The sequence below is a fragment of the Sarcophilus harrisii genome, chromosome 1 (assembly GCF_902635505.1).
Source record: "Sarcophilus harrisii chromosome 1, mSarHar1.11, whole genome shotgun sequence".
Taxonomy (NCBI): domain Eukaryota; kingdom Metazoa; phylum Chordata; class Mammalia; order Dasyuromorphia; family Dasyuridae; genus Sarcophilus; species Sarcophilus harrisii.
Genome location: NC_045426.1, coordinates 204,339,354 through 204,350,672, shown reverse-complemented (window position 1 = coordinate 204,350,672; position 11,319 = coordinate 204,339,354).

Sequence of the window (11,319 nt, the reverse complement as noted above, 5' to 3'; positions counted from 1 at the left end):
ATTTAAATTCTCTGAGACTCAATTTCCTCATTTTTAAAATAATGTGGATGAACTAAAGGCCCTCTTGGATAATTCCAGCTTTAAATCTATGACATACTTTTGACTCAAACATCATTCTCTAAGCTAAGTATCTGGTTTTTATAACAGTAAGACAGATATACACACGCACAACTGAGATGACAGAAAGAGATAGTGTCAAAACAACATTAAGGTTACAAATATAAACAGGTGATGTGTCAGGAAAAAAATTATGGTTCGCATGGTAACATTTGATTTTTCTCATAATTATTCAATATGTCAGGTGTTCTGCACTATTTTTTTAAGAATAGAAAGTTCTTAATTTTCATATTTAGGGAATGTTAACTAACACCTAAGCAAATGACACTGAATTCAAGTTCACAGCTCCATTACTTCTATTAGTCAGGTGAGGAAAGTTTAATTAAAGCAAATGTCATGCAAAGATTTTATTCATATGTACTAGAGTTTGCTATTGTCTCATAAAATCTCCCATCAGAGATCTGAGGACATTTCATTCATCAAAATAAAGTTGGCCATAGTAAGAAAATCTCATCAAGACAAAATTCAAAATTTAAATATTCCTCATTCCTTATCTTTTCCCTAAACTAGTAGAATACAAGAACAGTATCAAGTCTACCCTGTGATGTGGTTCCCAGGTCTGCCCTTCAGAAGACATTTTGCCTAAACCAGGCCAAGAAATTTATACAGATCAGCAATGGGCCTTTGATTAATTGAATCACATTGCGTTGAACTATCTAACTACAAATACTCACTCCAGCCCTGGCTCTTCATTTAGTATTCGATCAAGATTTCCCTGACATTCCTCTCCCACAATTACTCATGAAGTACATTTATAAAACCCCTGAAAAAATATAGTGAATTGACAGATGCTCAAAAGGATGTTTGAAAACAAAAAGAACACCAAAAAAATTGTCAGCATCTCTATATAGTAATAACTTAAAGCAGAAAGCAATGATAGAGAAATCTTATAATAACTAAAAAGTACATAACATACCTAGTTTAGTCTACCAAGCCTCACAAAAGTCACAAAATTACAAGTACAAAATAGTCTTTACAGAAATAAGAATTTTAAAATCAGAGGAATATTTTGTCAGAAATACGCTTTCCCTTGACCTGTGCAATTCTTTGGCTGAGAACCAGGCCTGACTCTGGGAACAGAATTAAGAAACCAATGAACCTGGCTTTCAACCAGCTGTTTTCTGTTCATTGTTAGATAAGTGTCAAAGCAAGAAAGAGAATGTAATGACTTGTCCTCTAACCCCTACCTAACCTGTGACATGATTTCTTTCATAAAATCTAAGGAGTTTCTTTTTCTTAAAAGCAACCTTTAATCTATGTGTTTTGATTGGCTCAAAGTAATTACTCAAGTTGGTCATTAATTTTTACTTTTCAAATTTTTGCATATGGAATAATAACTTTAAAAGTGTGGGTCATTATCTTCTGTTCAAACCATTCCAGAATTTGCTAATTGGCAGAAATGCCTTTGTATGAAGTTTAATCAGATAGCAAGTATATATTAAGCACTTACTATGTGCCAGAGACTTCAAGCTCCATTTAAAAGGTTAATCAGAATGATTTCCAAGGGTTGAAAGAGGAGTAGAAAATGAAGAATACCATAAGAATTGAAGGGAGTAAGCAGAAAGGATAACATTTTAACATAGATCTAAAAGAAAGTTTGGTGTCTGTTAGTACTGCTTCACATTGAGTTCTCCTTTATCCTTTTTAGTCCATTGGAGATTTCTGTGTTTAATCCAAGTGCTCAAATTCCAATTCCCTGAGCTCTCTGGTTCCTTCTCTACAACTGTCTAGTGGCTCAACACTACTTTTCAGAGCTTGGGTGTGTCCATTATCCACAGACAGGTTTTGTTTCCAAATAGACTTATAGCAATTCCTCACTTAATGCCTTGTTTGTTTACACAAGAACAATTAAATGTATCAGCTGGAAACTCCACTAACTGAGCAATAGATTGATTTAGACAATACATTTTAGGCCAAATTAATTCTGTTAGGAAAACACCAGTCACATAGATCAGGCAATAGTGTTGTCATCAAACGGCCAAAGAGATACTGGACAAGAATTTAGTTTTTCAAATGACGATTGAGTCATTGAATTTTAGAGCTAGAGTAAACAAAAATCATCCATGGACCCCCTCACTTTACAAATAAGCAAACTCAGCAACAGAGAGGTTTTTAATTACTTGCCTTGGTTCAGACAGCTAACAAGTATCAGAGCCAAGACTTAAAATGAGATTTTCTGAGTTAGTCTTTCTACAGTACCATTGATGTCTTCCACACATAACAGAGTCATTTAACACCATCCTTTAACAGTAAGCATCTGCCATAGGCAGCATACAAAAAATATGGTTAAATAGAAGATTTCCAATGTTTAATATGATATGAATTTATCAGGAGCTTGTGTGATATGTTAAAATAGTTGTTGGATTTGGGAGGAGTTTTTTTTTGTTTGTTTCTTGGGGGGAGGGTTATAAAACAAATTATATAACATCCACATCTTTTTTTTCTTATGGAAATTGTCATAACTCATAGGAATGCTTAAAAGTATTATAATGATCAAGGAAATACCTATCATCAAGAAGAAAGTACAAATTCAAGACCTCAATATTTTCCTAAAGAGAAAAAATAATCTTTAGTGTATCATGCTTTCTGTTGTTATTAAAAAAAACCCTACTAATATTATATAGACATCAAAAATTAAAAAGCAGATTCAAAGACTAGTAGGAGATAGTCTCCCAATATTCTATACTTGGTTAGACTGCATCAGAAATATTGTGTTTGTCCAACTGCAGCTAGCATCCTATTGAATGGATGGTGAAACCCCAGAGCATATTTGGAGGAGAGTGACTAGGACAGTGAAAGGTCTCAAGTTCATACCATATAAGATTCAATCTGAAAAAAGTGGAAAATTAGTCTTGACATGATAACTCTCTTGACATGAAACTTCTCCATATGGCAGAACGAAGATTAAAGTTGCCAAGAAAAAAACTTTAGCCTGGACATAAGGAAAAAATTCCTATATATTAAAGCTATCAAAAAGTAAAATGAGCAGCCTCGGGAGATAATAGATGTCTTCCTGCTAGAGATTTTCAAGCCTTGGATGGATGACCACTGAACTATTTAGAGTTATTAGTGAGAAGGAGCCTTTTCAATCAGGTAGAGATAGAAAGAGATGGTCTCTGAGGGACCTTCCCACTCTTGTCATTTGAGGTCTGTTTTTAATGCAGTGGTTCTTTTATAAGGCATAAATTGGACAGATTATTTATATTAGTTTATTTTTTAATGTCCATATAATATTTGTGGATTATTTTTATACCTGGAAGAATGCTATACCAAAATTATTTTTTCCCTACAGGCAAATTTGGAGGACTTGGGTTTGTATATACTTCCTTTATGCTCATGATGGTTAGCATAAATTCATTTAATCAATTAATATATATTTAATGCTTATCATATGCAAGGCAGCACAGATGTAATTGTATTCACTTTTTCATAAATTATAGCTTAAATGGCTGTATTCACAGCAGTTGATTTCTGGATAAATTTTTGTTTTGTTCTGTTTTGTTTCATTTAAACTCTAACTGTTCTTTTTTTGATTTTTCAAGCCCAGACTTTTAAATTTTTATATAATCAGTCTTTTATAATATTCATGTTAATAATTAAATTAAAATGTTGAAAATGTTACACAAATCAAACCAAATTTTTATCTCAGCCACTTGAAAGAGAGTTCAGAACTAAAATAGGAAATATGATAAGGTAGAAATGGCATTTATTTGAGGGACAGAGGATCTCTAGTCTTGGTTCTGCTACTAATTATGTGACCCAAAACAAGTGACTGTTTGGGCCTCAGTTTTTTCAGCTGTAAAATTGGGTTGATAAAATCTGCCTTATTGTGAAAAATCAAATAAAATAATGCAAAAACATGTATATATCACCAATCAATAAACCAAGAAACATTTATTAAGTACCTACTACTTGTTAGGTAGAAGCAATTCAGAGATTAAAAATGAAACCAATTCTGATCTCAAAGAACTTTACATTCAAGAGGAAAAGCATCATTAATATTTAGGATCTACCTAGCATCATGAGACATTAAACTACATACTGTTCCAAAAGCCTTAGTGCAGTTTTAAGATTTAAATAATGTTAGACTTATAAATACTACACATCAAAATTATATAATATGTAAAAAAAAAAAAAACCTGTTCTTTGAAAAATCTTAAGGCTTGGATTGCAAATTCAATCATTTCAGTCACTGAGCAGCAATTGATGAAAGTTTTTTATAAAATTCAAAAGTTAGAATAATACAGTATAAGTACTAGAATAATAATAGTACAAGATGGTGATTAGGTTGAATTTTTATTTGGGGCAGCAAGGTGACACAACAGACAGAGTGCTGGGTCTGAAGTCAGTCTTCTTGAGTTCAAATCTGGCCCCACAATCATGCTAACTATGTGACCTTCAGCAAGTCACTAACCCAATTTGCCTCAGTTTCCTCATCTGAAAAATGAGCTTGAGAAAGAAATTGCAAATCTATCCACTATCTTTGCCAAGAAAACCCTACAAGGAGTCACAAAGAGTTAGTCATGATTTACAACAACAACAACAACAACAAAAATTTAAGAATTTTAAATAACCTTTCAATTTTCTTTTTGGTAAATTTATATCATTTATACTTCTAGAGGTATTAAAAACTAAAACTTCTCCAGTGCGTTTGGGACACTTTATGTATTAAAGAATCTTCAAATCAGATTAGTGGCCATCTGTTCCAGCTCACACATGAAAACAATCCCTATTGTAACATGATAGATGGCAATCCTGAAAACCTCCAAGAAGGGGAAAAATCCAGTACCTCTTGGACAACCTATTACTTTTTGGGACAGCTCTAAATACTAGAAAGTTTTTCCTGACATGAAGCCTAAATTGGTCTCTTTGCAAATTCCTCCCATTACTTTTGGTTTTTCCTTCTTAGGGAAAACAGAGCAAGTCTAATTCTTGTGACAGCCCATCAAATACTACAAGACAGCTATTATTTTCCCCCTGAATTTCTCTTTTCCAGGCTAAACATGCATAGTCCCTTTAAATGATTCTCATATGGCATGGTTTCCAAGTCCTTCAAAATACTGGCTGCCCTTTTCTAGACATGTTTGTAATGTAGAAAACAAGGGACATCAAAAAATAAACTTAACTAGCCCTTAGTAAAAACATTTACTCAAATAGTAAGACATGAGTTACAAGATCACTACTTTATGAACCTGGGGTTCTCTCTCCTACAAATATGCATAGCATCCATCACAAGAGTTAGCTAAAACTTAAAGTGCAATAATATTAAAGTCCATATGTAGGATATATGTGTGGTAAAGAGTAACTCACAATCCTGGAAGTTCTTTTTCTCCTTTGTGAAATTTTTAGATGACTCCCTTTGACAGTAGCATCTATCTGGAGCACTCTGTTGACATGAGCTTACAAAGCCTGTTCCTTTTTTGATTTTCTATTAGCATTCTACCACAAAGAGTTCATAAGTTATAGGTAAATTCTTCATTACTTATTATATATTATTTTTAAAATATTAGTAATAATGTTTATTAATATCATTTATTTATTTGTTTATTATCTATTCTTTGAACCTAGTTTGTATGGTAAGATATTGCTTATGTGTAGGTCGTACTAACCCCATAATCCTTTCAGGGGAGTTGGAGATTACTACAAGGAATAACTGAGATCCTGCTCAAAGCTGGTGCTTCATATTGGGGCAATAGATTTTGTTTGGGGATTTGGTTTGCCCAAAAACTTGTGTTTTGGCTCTGCTCAAATTTTATTGAATGTTTATATTTATTTGCTGGTATATACTTCAAGCAAGTTACCTATGTGCAATAGTTTGTATGTTTATACCCCTTTTTGAAAACCAATCACACGCAGGTCATTCCTTATAACCTTATTTGACTTTATAAAATGTAAAACTTGCAGAGAATTGAGAGGGAGCCACAGCATTTTCTGGCTTTCCCTTCTACTGAATGACCTATTAAGCTTTTTTCTAAAGCTGTTTCAGATTTGGTTTTATTCCCAATCCATAGACATACTCTCTATTCATACTCTTTAAAGTTTCCTTCTTCCATGTTTCTCCATATCAATGTCTGTCCTTGGGTTCACAGCATGATAGAATTGTCTCCACTAGATCAGAAGCTCCAATTACAAGAAAAATAAGGGAGAAGGGACAGAAAGTAAAACCTCCTAATTATCTTGCTCCCCACATCCTTTTCCCTCTATATGTTACAAGATTATTGCAAAAAGAAATAGCAAATCTGCTATACACAACCTGCTATTCCTTTCAAATATACAACAAAATTATCACTTAAATTTATTTTATCCCCCTTCCCTACCTCCCTGCACTAGAAATAGCTACAATTAGACATAAATAGGTATATAAATATGTAAATATATTTATAATTATTCTATACAAATGTCTATTTATCAGTTCTTTGGATATAAATAGCATCTGTTCTTTTTAGGTAATTTGGATATTTATAAAAGTTAAAATAATTTATTCACTCAAAGTCATCTTTAAATCAATATTGTTGTACTGTATACAGTATTCCCTTGGTTCTACTGTTTTCACTCTTCATTATTTCAGGCAAGTGCTTCCATGTTTTTCTAACATCATTGAGCTCATTTCTTATAGCACAGTGGTATTCCCTCACAATCATATACTACATTTTATGTTTATCCATTCCTCAATTAATGAGCATCCTTCCAATTACCAATTCTTTGCCACCTTTCAAATATCATTGTTGCTTTCTCCAGAGCCCACAATTCCCCAAACTTTCTTTGCCTCAGGATGGCAAATATGTTTGCTACTAACTTCTGTGACATCCCAGAGGTTACTCTCACTGCCAATAAGAACAAGTTAAAGAGGGGATATAGGAATTTAGTCAAGGAATACCACCCTACTTAGAATCCAAATCAAGGGACAAATTTTAAAAATCAGTTTTGTGTATGAAATGTTATCACTCCTAAGAAATAGGAGTAATATTATTAGAATGGAGAATAAAGCCTTTGGGAAGATAATAGTGGAGACAGTGTCATGGATGATATTTTTTTCTCCTATTTTTAATAGAAACTTGGTCAGTTTTATAGATAATCAACATAAAAATCAAAATTATAGAAGAAATGAGGACATGATATATCCAATCAAAGTATCTTTATAAGATCAGTATAACAGCAAGATCACCAAATTGCAATTTGCAAAAATATCCTTTTGCAATGTATGCACTGGCCAAGGTGGCAAGATGGAAGTGGTTCAGAAATGTAGAGCATGTCAGGTCAAGATGTACGAATAATGATAATAAGTTAACTCTTAAGATGGTCAAGTAGATGTGGTCTGTATGCTCTAACTGACATGAAGAAAGGAAAGTAATTAAAAAGAAATATTGTTGTTAAAAAATGTGAAAAGAAGTGAAGATATTGATGTCCATACACATAAAAGTATGAAACATGGACAAGGGAAATGGATCAGGTCCCAGGAATGGAATCAAAAGGCATTTTTTTTTCCTACAAGAGAAGAAACATGAGATATTCCAGAGGGAGTTTAATGCCCTAACTGTGACGTTCAAGATAGAACTTCTTGAAGTAGAGTGTGGATTTCGTTTTTTGTGGAAGTATCTAGATATTATCAGGTCATTGTGAAATGTCCTCATGGTAAAATAGAAAATTATGGAATAAAGCTGTGTACATGTAATTCAGAAAAGGGGATGCTACAGTATTGTAATCCCTTTGAAAAGGGTGAACTTTACCTAAAATTTGTTGTACAGATACAACAACTGAATACAAGTGGATTAGACCAAAGGAAATTTCTGACCTTGAAGAACTTTTTCCAGATAAACCTGACACTCCTAGTGTGATTAGTGACAGAGAAGAACAGTCTGACATTTCTCAGAGCTCTGCAGGCCTCTGTCAGAGGAAGAAAGTTTACAATGACAGCTTTGGTGAGGAATGTAGCCATTATGGAGCAGGGGCACAATGTGCTCACTAGCAAATATTGCCTTAAAAAAGGGGGAAAGAGAAAATGCTCTTCAGTTTTGACTGATTTACTTTCTGTAATCCATCTGGAAAAGTAATCCAGATGAGCTGATAGGCATCTGTTGCTGTTTGTATAACTTTTAAGTTGGATAGAGGGTGTGTTTATGGAGGGACTAATGCCTCTGGTGTGAAGGTTGCCAAGCCTTTTCAGGTCTGCTTTTCACCTTTGGTGTCTACTTGATCCACCGAACTCTTACCTGTGGAACATATTGAAACATTCTGCAATGGCCACACCCCAGTAAATTATTTTGGCAGACAGGCTAAACCAGGTTGTGGGTAACCAAGAGATCTCGAAAGCATTGGTGAATTAGGTGTCCATTCCAAGTTAATGAAGGCTTCCCCTAGAAAAATGAGCAGATAAGAATAATTTATTCCAAGATCCATGAAGGCAGCTAAAGCAGGTTCCATGGAATTCTGAAAGCTTGGTTAGACAGTTAAGATGCCAGAGTTATCTACTACATTTTGAGCCATCATCAAGCATCTTGACTTTGTCTTGCCACTGGATTATGATGACTCTGGAAGACAGAATGAAGCCTGCAATTTCATGCAACTCTGACTCACTTAAACCTAATTTTGCATGAATCAAAAGACATTTCCCATACCATTTTACTATTTTTAGACATCTCAAAGTCTTGTGGAGACAGGCAAGTGATGAAGCAACATGTATGGATACACTAGAAGCTATAGTCACAACCCTGCACAAAGGCAGCTCAAGACATGGGGTCATCTTCTCCCTGGAAGCAGCAGTGGGACTCAGCTGTTCCTGGGTGCCTGAGCAGCCTTTTAAGGACCACATTGCTCACCTTCTGGTATAAGGAAGGGGCTAGAAAAGGTGTCCTCAAATTTTTCTGCTTCTCCAAACCCGATCTGATTTTGCAAGAGGTATGGATCCCACCCTGTGGTCTAAATATACACACAAAAAAATGTACAAAAAAATGCACTCACCATCACTACATGGAATGTGTGCACACTTATAGACAGACAAAATCCAGTAGACTTGAAAGACAAAGAGCTATTGTTGCTAAAGAACTCAGAAGGTATCACATCCAAATAGCAGCCCTGACTGACACAGCCAGCTTACTGAAACTGGAGCTAGGTACACATTTTTCAGGAGGAACCACAGGAAAGGGGAGTTCCATGAAACTAATCTAGTAAACAAGCCTACCAAAACTAATAAATGACAGGCTTATGACAATGTGATTACCACTTGCAGGAAAATGCCATGCCAGAGTACTTGTGTTCTCATCAAGATGAACCTTGATTGGTCAAAAAAAAATTTTTTTTTGCAAATCTGGATCTGGCTCTAAAGATCCTTATCATCAATGTGCCAAAAGACAACAAGTTGTAATTTTAAATGACTTTAATGCTCAAGTAGGCTCTGACTAGCAGACATGGCAGGGAATCCTTGGGAGAAATGGACAACAAAAGCAATGGTCACTTACTATTAAAAACTTGCATATATCATGACCTTCTCATCATCAATAATGTTTTCCATTTATTTAAATATGATAAAACTTCACAGAGGCACTCGTGCAATAAACATTTAGTTGGCATTTAGTAGACTATGTGATTATAAGGAGAAGAGATAGAAGGATATGAAAATGGTGAAGACAATGTGTGGCACAGAATACTGGACTGATCATAGACATTTTCTCCAAGCTAAATATCTCACTCCACAAAAGTATGACCCCAAGGCAAAATAACTTAATGTCAACACATTATAGCAATTCTCTAGGTAGGAACAGTTTGTTGCTAACTTGGAAGGAAAGTTGAGCCAATGCATAGTTGACAACAATAGATCAGAAAATGAAGGGGAAGCTACACGACATAGCATTTGCTCAACTGAGTCAGAATACTTGAAAATATCAATATTGTTTTTATTAAAATGATGGCAAAATTCAGAAACTACTAAATGAAAAACAAGAACTTCACAGGATTTACCAGCAGGATAATTGAACCAGCCCTAAAAAGACAGTATTCAGTTCCGTCAAAAGTAAAGTACACACAAAGCTTAGAGAATTACAGAATTTAGGCTCTGTAAAAAGGCAAGTGAAATTCAGTTTTATGCTGATAGTAACAATCCAAAGCACTTTTATGAAGGCCTGAAGACTATTTATGGGCCAAAAACATATGGTACATCTCATCTATGCAATGCTGATGGAGCTACATTAAATCAATGACAAGGACGATCCTGAAAAGATGGGCTGAATACTATCATAGTGCTCTCAAAAGGCAATTGACTATTTACCTCAGATTGAATTCAATCTCTCACTAGACAAATTTCCAGCTTAAGAAGAGGTTTTGAATGCTATTACCCTCCTTTTCTGTGGCAAAGTACCTGGTATCAATTCTATTCCAGTTGAGAGGTATAAGGCGAGGGGTCCATTGTTCATACATAAGCTGACTAAAATTTTCTGAGTTACATGGTAAGAGGAGGTGATCCCCTCCAGGAGGACACTTTCATTGCTCATTTCTATTAATATAAAGGAAATGGATTGTCCTGTGACAATCACAAGGGGGAGAAGATTGATAAGATTCTTGTTAGAGTCCTCCTTAGTAGGCTGACCCTTCACCTTGGAAGATTGTCAACTATCTAAGAGCCAGTGTGACATTAGAAAGGTTGTTTGTTGTCCATTCTTTCCAGGATAAATGCAAAGAACAGAACAGAGATCTATGTTCAATGTTTGTATTCTGACCAACACCTTTGATACTGTCAGTCATGAAGACTTAGGAAAATTATATCAAAACTTGGTTGCCTAGAGAAGTTCATTAGTATTATATATAAATATAAATTTTATGATGGAATGTTTACCAGGTTCTGGATAATGAAAGATGCTTTTGTGCTCTCTATTACCAATGGAGTGAAACAAGTTTATATGCTTGTTCCCATACTTTTTAGCATGATGTTTTCAGCCATGTTGTCAAATACCTTTAATGAGAACAAATGCAACATCAAGATCAGCTACCACACTGATGGTAAGTTCTTCAACTTGAAAAGGTTACAAGTCAAAACTAAAGTGGAGGAATTGTTTGGTGCATGATTTTTTTCTTTGCAGAAGATGGTGAATTCAAGGTAGCCTCTGAAACTGGAATGCAATAAAATATGGATTGATTCTCTGCTGCTTGTGCTAAATTTGACAACAAAATTAACACCAAGAAAAATAGAAACATCAGTTACATTAACTGCAA